The following is a 9,346-nucleotide window of genomic DNA, read 5'->3' as shown; positions in this document are numbered from 1 at the left end:
ATTGTTTTACAGAAAGGCTGAACCAGTCTACATTTCCACCAGCAGTGAATGATAGTCCAAAAAAGCAAACTTCTTGATCCCTGAACTATCTCTCTAGCCCCTGCACTATCATCTTAATACCAATTTGGTGTGACAAAAATACCATTAATTAGTTCCCCAATGTTAAGAGAAATAGCTAATAATTTACTTTCTACCCATGTAGGCCACCAAATCCCAAATTCACATTCTCCTGAATTAGATTTGTTGTCAGGAAAAGCAGCTGCTAAAATCACTTCATTTTAAAATTTTCAACCTAATAAATTCCTTATTGTCTCTGATATTTTAAGGATTTTAAAATGTAACTTTTACCCAGAATTTTTTTGGTTTTTTTTTTGGGGGGGGGTCCACACCCGGCATCGCTCAGGGGTTACTCCTGGCTCTATGCTCAGAAATCACTCCTGGCAGGCTCAGGGGATCATATAGGATGCCGGGATTTGAACCACCGACCTTCTGCATTCCAGGTAAACACTTACCTCCATGCTATCTCCCCGGCCCCTTATTTATGTTTCTTATGTATGCTTTGTATTATAGCTTACAAGAATTAATACTGGCCATTTTCCTCCCTCCTTGCTCACCTATAAAAGCAAACAAAAAAATCTTTTCTGCACCTTACAGAACAGACACTCAAATATAAATAGAAAACTTGATAGTCAAAGCAAACTCAAATTGTGGATCTCAAACAACCAGAAATACTTTATCTTTTAGGTACTTAAGATGTAAGTTAGGTTTCTGAATACAGTAAGTGGGGTCAAGCAGTAGTTTCACCAAAGGAAATGTTATTTTGAAATGATTATTATCCTTCAATTGTTTAATACCTTTTAACAGTCTGATTAAAGATCTCTTTCTAAAGCACACAGTCAGGAAAATAGTTCAAAAGTCTGCAGCAAAAACTTCTGCAAATAAGAGACCTGGATCCAATCCATGGCACACCACATGGCTCCACAGCATGGCCTGGAGTGACTCCTGAGCAAAAACCCAGAAGATGCCTCCCTAATTCTGCTGTGCATAGCCCGCAAACAAGCCAAGCTAAGTATAAAAATTAACCCGTGAAAGAATGTAGAACAAAAAGTTCATGCTAATGACACCCACACCAAATTGCTGCCAAGTTATATTTTTTATCAGCAGTTTCTGTAACCTTGTTGCATTTCTTATTTGAATAATTATTACACTGAATGTGACCATCCTGAAAAATAGAAACTGTAAGATAGAGAAACCCCCCTCTCTGATTTGCAGACTAAATTCTAAAGATGGAAAATTTCAAGTTTGACCATCCAACATCCGAAATCATGTGTCTTCAGTAGAATGTGGTTTTCTTTCCTTCCCTTCATACTCACTCCTCCCTTCCTCCACTAAAAATGGGGCTTGACAGTTGTCTATGAATTTTTGTTTTGTTTTGGTTTTTGGGTCACACCCGGCAGTGCTCAGGGGTTACTCCGGGCTCTACTCTCAGAAATCGCTCCTGGCAGGCTCGGGAGACCATAGGGGATGCCGGGATTCGGACCACTGTCCTTCTGCATGCAAGGCAACTGCCTTACCTTCATGCTATCTCTCTGGCCCAGTTGTTTATAAATTAAATGAATCCAGCAAATTGCATCATCAAATCTTATTGATTACTAAAAATATTCTATTCTGTAGAAAAAATATTTGTGGTCAATAGATTCCCTTTGATTTTCTTTCAAAAGCCTCAGTCTGAATATGGCTGAGTAGGAAATTGCCTACTTTGTAGGTATAAGGCCGCACTTCTGTTCCTACTCTCCTCAGATGCCAAGTACCAGCCTGGCTGCATTGTCATTTGGAATCATTGTGCCATAACAGTATGTGAGTGAACACTACAACCAACCATGTGATCCCACCCCACACCATCAGTGCAAGTATGACCAAAAAAAAAAAAGGAAAAGGGAAATTGTAACTTGTTTTGTAAAAACAAAACAATAAAAACAATAAAACCATGACAGTGTTTTAAAGGAATGTTTATAGAAGGAAGCAGGATTGTTAATGGTTATTTTACTATGACTACTAACTACTGCATGAATCAAGGAGATTAGATCATCTAGGGTTAATGTTTTCAAACATCACTTTTCACCAAAAAAAAAAGTGAAGAAAACAAAGAAAATACTCTTTGGACAATGTTTTGAGTTGTGTTGACAATTAAAAAATTATTTATTTAGTTTTTATGATTTACAATTTTGTTAATAATAGTTTCTCATAGGGCCAAAGAGATAGCACAGTGGTAGGGTGTTTGCTTTGCATGCAGCCAATCTAAGACAAACAATGGTTTGAATCCGGCATCCCATGTGGTCCCCAGTGCCTGCCAAGAGTGATTTCTCAGCTCAGAGCCAGGAGTAACCCCTGAGCACCACCAGGTGTGACCCAAAAACAACAACAAAAGAATGATAGCTTCTCTTATACATAATTCTAACATCGTACCCCTTTCCCTCCTCCCAAAGATTTAATATTCCTCCCTTTCAAAGTCCTTCCCATCTTAATTGTGTGGATCTGACCTGCCATTAGTTGGATTTCTGGGCTATTTCCATGGGCTATTGTACTAAGTATGGCAATTAACACAGGTGTACATATATGCTTTAGAATTAATGTCTTTGTTTTGGGGGGCTAGATACTAAGAAGAGGTATCACTGGATTGTATGACAGTTCTATTCCTATTTTTGGGCTAGATCCCCATATTGTGTACCACATTCCCACCAATAGTGGATGAGGATTTCTTTCTGACACAACCTCATCAACATTGGCTGCTTCCAGATATATAATATATATATATATATATATATATATATATATATATATATATATATATATATAATGTTTTAGGTTTGGGACCACACCCAATGGTGCTCAAAAATCACTCTTAATGGGCTCAGGGGACCATATGAGATGCTGGAGATCAAATCTGGGTTGGCTAAATACAAAGCAAATGACCTAAGCTGTGCTATTGTTCTGCCTGAGCTTCCAGGTATTTTCTATGGCCTATCTCACTTTCCTGAGATGAATCTCATTGTTGTTTTGATTTGTACTACCAAATCATTTTGTGATGATGAACACTTTTCCTAAGACAAATAGATGGTCAATAGTGTCTATTCATCTTCTTTCCACATTTGTGGATGGGTTGCTGGATTTTTTGTTCTTGAGTTTTGTGTGGTTTTATGAATACCAACGCTTTATCTGATGTATGTGTGCAATATATTTTTTTTTCAATTCAGTGAGATGTCTTTTTATTATAGTTTGAGTTTCATTCACTGCACAAAAGCTTTTTAATTTGATGTAGTTCCATTTGTTAATTTTTGCTTTTATAATTTTTACCACTGTGGTGAGTTACATTGACAATTAAGGGGAAATTCATAAAGAAGGCTGAACAGAGAGTACAGTGGGTAGGGTGCTTGCTTTGCATCCTCTATGGCTCCCTAAGATCTACCAGGCGTGATTCTTGACAGTTGCAGAGCAAGGAGTAAATCCTGAACACTTTTTTTTTTTGAGTGGGGGCATACCTGGTGTCCCTGAACACTTCTGGCCATGACTCAAAAAAAAGAAAGAAAGAAAGAAAGAAAAAAGAAAGAAAGAAAGAAAAAAGAAAGAAAGAAAGAAGAAAGAAGGAAGGAAGGAAGGAAGGAAGGAAGGAAGGAAGGAAGGAAGGAAGGAAGGAAGGAAGGAAGGAAGGAAGGAAGGAAGGAAGGAAGGAAGGAAGGAAGGAAGGAAGGAAGGAAAAGGAAGGAAGGAAAAGGAAGGAAAAGGAAGGAAAAGGAAGGAAGGAAGGAAGGAAGGAAGGAAGGAAAGAAAGAAAGAAAGAAAGAAAGAAAGAAAGAAAGAAAGAAAGAAAGAAAGAAAGAAATAAAGAAAGAAAGAAAGAAAGAAAGAAAGAAAGAAAGAGAGAAAGAGGGCAAACAAAAAAAAAAGATATATTTTCATACAAAAGATACTTAAAATTAAATTTCAGAGAGAAAAATTCCCAGAGGTTGAAATAACCATGAGGCTTGAGATTTATGTTGGATGCCAGAAATCTTACAATCCCAAGAATTCCTAATTCAAAGAATGAAAGGCTTAGTGATTGGGGGGTGCATGGTAGAATTTCAATCTTAGAAGTTAAATCAGGCAATTTCTCATGGCATCTCAAGGCTGACATATTTTGATAATGTTGGAGATGCATTAGTGTGGAATGTATTGTATTCAAACAACATTCCATGCCTCAGATCTATTCTTATCACCATTACTGCCAGAAATTCAAGCCTCTCTGACACTTAGAATCATACTCTCAATAAACTGTTTCCCCAATGCCTAACTTCATCTCTCAGTCCACATTGCACATGCGTGCACACACACATACTCACAAACACTATACTTTGCACTCGACAAGGTCCCCCAGCTCAAACCCTATTCTTTCAGTATCATGAGTCTTAGCATGAGAATATTCCATTGCAGCCCAAGCAGGGGGTACTATTTGTCTCATACACTTCTTGAATCTCAGACCAAAAGCAATTATTGTATTTTGTGGGCTGGGATTGTTGCTTACAGGCCACGGCTCTATCTCCTTGAGACACAACCTCTTGTTTTTTGAGACTCACACCTCTCTGGTACTGATTTCTGTTTTATGAAGGCTTCCAGAAACTTCCATCTCCAACACACACACACATACAAATGCCCTTTATGTATGAATATGTTAACATGTTAGCACTGTTTTTTCCTATCCCAAGTCTGGTAGCAATTTTGACCACTTCAACATCCACAAAGATAAAAACCATCTATCATGTTGACATTTCCTGCCCCTTAACTACTCAACAGCCTCTGTAGCTGTCTCTTTCAGATAGGTCACACCCTGGATGAGGTCATCATATCACCCTACTCTCTAATCCCTCCCAACACCACTCGTTCCTGTTCTGCTAATAAGGCTCCTGTTCACACACCTCCACCTCAAAATTCTTCCACTCCATCATTTACCCTCTCTTAGTTCATTGAGAGAATGGAAGCTTAGAAGATCTTTCCCCTCTCTTCCCAGCACCCAATTGCTTAGACCTTTTTACAACTCCTCACACCTTCTACTTTTGTTGTCCTGGAAGAATTCACTCCTCTTCAGTATAATTTGCAATTATATGTTTGAGTATCCACCAACCACACAAAGAAACTCCATTGTTACAATTCAATTGCATGCTGGCTCACAGAGTTTCTAAGGGGTCATTATTGCATTTTTAGGAATTCAGGAAGCTGTTTGACCTTAGTTTGATAATTTGACATTAGCTGTACTGTGAGCCTTTATCTTATGACTGGTGAAAATTTTGGTTTCCCAAGGCAGGCTGTTAAAGACCAACACAACTCTGTCTTATCATATAGATTTCTCTGATGGTCAAGTTTTAATTTAATCTTTTTGGGGGGGGGGGAGTGGGGTCACATTCAGCAATACTCAAGATTTATTCCTGGCTCTGAGCTCAGGAATCGCCCTAAGAGAGGTTAAGGGGATTGATTATACGGAGTGCTGGGTGAGTGAGTCTGACTCAGCAAGGAAAGTACCACTGTGTCATTTCTCTTAGCCCCCACCTCTTCTGCTATCTACAAACACCTCCTCCTACTACGCCCACCTAAACCCCTGTTGAGACAAATTTTCTCAAGAGCTGTCCACAGCTTTCTCCCTCATTTGCTTCTGAAACCCACTCCAATCAAGTTTCTAACCTCACAACTTCTCCCCGCAAAAACTTCTTTCAAATCCATTTAATACCTCGACTTTGTAAATCCAAGTAACACTTTACTTGGTATCTTATTTGATCTTTGCCTTCAGTTTCCCTGCCCACTTTCTCATTCTTAAGACATTTTCCTAAACTCCTCTGATTCTATTTTTTCTAGTTTCTCTTCCACCCCTCCTACTTAAATTTCTCAGGATCTGTAGTGGGTGTCTCTCTGCCTCCCTCACATGCAGGCACTGCTTCAAAATGAGAACTTCTTATTGTATCAGTTACCTTGTCTCAACTACACAATCTCTCAGGTCCCAATGTTCAGAATTTATAAAAGGATCTTAAAGTTCTTAGGGGGCGGAAGAGATAGCATGGAGGTAAAGCGTTTGCCTTGCATGCAGAAGGATGGTGGTTCAAATCCCGGCATCTCATATGGTCCCCTGAGCCTGCCAGGAGCGATTTCTGAGCATAGAGCCAGGAGTAACCCCTGAGCGATGCCGGGTGTCACCCAAAAACAAAAAAAAAAGTTTTCAGTCCCCCGAATCTTCCATCTAGCAATCTATTTAGCTATTTCATTTGAATATACACCCAGCCTAAAAATATTTTAAGTGAAAGTCTTAATTCTTTTACTACTGTGCAAATCAATGTGCCTCCCCAGTAATTCATAACATTAACTGGTGAATATTCAGCCATGTCTTCTATTCAGAAATGTTGCCATCACCTAGAATTTCTCCTTCATTCAATGTTCCCTCCATATCCTAGGCATTACCTTTGGGTTCTAGTTCTTCCTCTACTATGCTTCTGTATATTATGCATATGAGTGTGATCATACTTATCTGTACCTCTCCCTCTGATTCATTCCACTCAGCATAATACTCTCCAGATCCATCAACGTATCAGCAGTTGCATGGCTTTATCTTTTTTTACAATTTAGTAGTATTCTATTGTGTATATGTACCATAGCTTCTTTACAATTCATCAGTCCATGGTTCTTTGGTTGTTTCCAGATTTTGTTGTGAACAGTGCTGCAACGAACATAAGAATGTAGATGTCGGGGCCGAAGAGATAGCATGGAGGTAAAGCGTTTACCTTTCATGCAGAAGGTCATCGGTTCGAATTCCAGCGTCCCATATGGTCCCCCGTGCTTGCCAGGAGCAATTTCTGAGCACGGAGCCAGGAAAAAACCCTGAGCACTGCCGGGTGTGACCCCAAAAAACCACGCACACACAAAAAAAAGAAGAATGTAGATGTCGGGGCCAGAGAGATAGCATGAAGGTAAGGCATTTGCAGAAGGATAGTAGTTCGAATCCCGACATCCCCTATGGTTCCCTGAGCCTACCAGGGGCTATTTCTGAGCGTAGAGCCAGGAGTAACCCCTGACTGCCAGGTGTGACCCAAAAACAAGACAAACAAAAATGTAGATGTCTTTTCTGCATTGTGTTCTTGGGACCTTAATGTAACTTCTCAGAAATGGAATCACTGAGTCATATGGAAGTTCAATTTCTAGATTTTTTGAGGAACAACCATGTTGTCTTCCTTAAAGTCTAAACCAGCAGTTGAAAGATCATCCCTTCCCCCCATATTCATGGCAACACTGGCTGCTATTGTTCTTTTTGATGAATGCCAGTCTCTGTGGCTTGAGGTGGTATCTGATTGTTGTTTGAATTTGCATTTCCCTTATGATTAGTGAAATGGAGCATTTCTCATATTTTGACCAGTTGTATTTTTTTAAGTTCATCTCTTAAAGTGATGAAATTTTCCTATATGTAGATGTACATGAAATCTATTATGCTGAGAGAAATAAGTCAGAGGAAGAGAGATAGACACAGAATATAGTCTCACTCATCTATAAATTTTAAGAAAAATTAAGGACATTATGCCCAGCTTTAATGCCAGTAATAATGCTCAGAGACAATAGAGATAAGGGTCTGAAGGAATGGTTCACAATATGAAGCTCACCACAAAGAGTGATAAGTGCAGTTAGGGAAATAACTACACTAACAACTATCATGACAATCTTAATAAGTGAGAGAAGTAGAATGCCTGTCTCAAATACAGGCAGGGGCTGGGAAGGAGGGGGCCACTATGGTGGGAATGTTCCACTGGTGAAAGGGGGTGTTCTGTTTATGACTGAAACCCAACTACAATCATGTTTGTAATCATGGTGCCAACCCAAGACAGATGGTAGTTTGAATCCCAGCATCCCATGTGGTCCCCAGAGCCTGCCAGGAGCAATTTCTGAGCACAGAGCCAGAAATAACCCCTGAGCACCAGTGGGTGTGACCCAAAAAACAAAAATAAATAAATAAACAAATAAAATAAAAGTTTATCTCTTCTCCCCATTTTTGATGGCATTGAAAATCTCTAAGAGGGGCCAGAGCTGCAAGTGGTAAGGCGTCTGCCTTGCCCGTGCTACCCTAGGATGCGGTTCGATCCCTCAGCATCTCATAAGGTCCCCCAAGCCAGGAGCTATTTCTGAGAGCATAGCCAGAAGTAACCCCTGAGCGTCATCGTGTGCCCCCCCAAACAACAAAAAATGACAATCTTTAAGAAAAAATGCTGAAAAACTGGTAATTTTGGTAAAAGGACATGGACACTGCTGAAGGAATTGGTATTGGAACATTGTATTGCTGAAACTTAATAAATAACTTTATGGCTCTGTAATTCACAGTGATTTTTTAAATGCTGGAAATTAAGATGGTTTTTTTTTTTCAAGATGACCCCAAAATGATTTTACTATTGTAAGGATAAATTGGAAGATTATATTTTAGTTTTAACATTTCATGAATTTGCATGTCATCCTTGCGCACAGGTCATACTAATCTTCTCTGTATCGTTCCAATTAGTATATGTGCTGCCGAAGCGAGCACATTTTTTATTTTTGTTTTCATTTTGTTTTTGGGTCACACCCAGCAGCACACAGGGTTACTCCTGGATCTACGCTCAGAAATCGCCCCTGGCAGGCTCAGGGGACCATATGGGATGTTGGGATTCAAACCACTGTCCTTCAGCATGCAAGGCAAACGCCTTACCTCCATGCTATCTCTCTGGCCCCAAGATCATATTTTAAATAAACTGCCAAAAAAAAAAACAATTTTTAAAGGCCAGAGAGATAGTTCGGTGGTTAAAATGTTTGTCTTGCAAGCAGCAAACCCAGGTTCAACCCTCAGCATGAAACATGGTCCCCCAAGTTCTACCAGGATTGATCCCTGAGCCCCAAACAAACAAAAACTTATACAAATATTAATTACTTCCACATGAACAATTTTCTGAGATTTCAAGTAAGGAAATATAATATAAAATGTTGATGGTATCATCCTAGGAAAAGCATAGGAAGAACTGAATAGAATAGAGAGAACTTGACTGGCCATCAAACTTTAGTAGGGAAGGATTTCCAACAGCATGGGCTGAAGAACAACATCAAAAAGAGGGAGATAATTGAGGGTCTGGTTTTATGCCCACTAGAGGTATAATGAATAACATCTTATACATATTTGAGTATTTTTTCAGGGAACTCAGATATAATCAAGAAAGAGAACTGTGGACATGCAAATGATGAACATACATCACATGTACAGAAAATGGTAGATAAACTGGCACCAGGAGTGCCAGTTTAGTGTGGTAATGAATTCCAAGAA

General features: G+C 39.3%; 1 non-coding gene across 1 annotated transcript; it reads right to left on the bottom strand.

Annotated features, from left to right (window-relative positions):
• Nucleotides 1–8,473: 8,473 nt before the first annotated feature.
• LOC126017122 (U6 spliceosomal RNA) lies at nucleotides 8,474–8,578 on the bottom strand. The gene has a single exon (XR_007498792.1). It is a non-coding gene; the product is annotated as a U6 spliceosomal RNA (small nuclear RNA).
• Nucleotides 8,579–9,346: the final 768 nt, after the last annotated feature.

Source organism: Suncus etruscus, chromosome 8 (genome assembly GCF_024139225.1).
Source record: "Suncus etruscus isolate mSunEtr1 chromosome 8, mSunEtr1.pri.cur, whole genome shotgun sequence".
Lineage (NCBI taxonomy): Eukaryota > Metazoa > Chordata > Mammalia > Eulipotyphla > Soricidae > Suncus > Suncus etruscus.
This window is presented reverse-complemented; position numbering and strand designations above follow the sequence as displayed.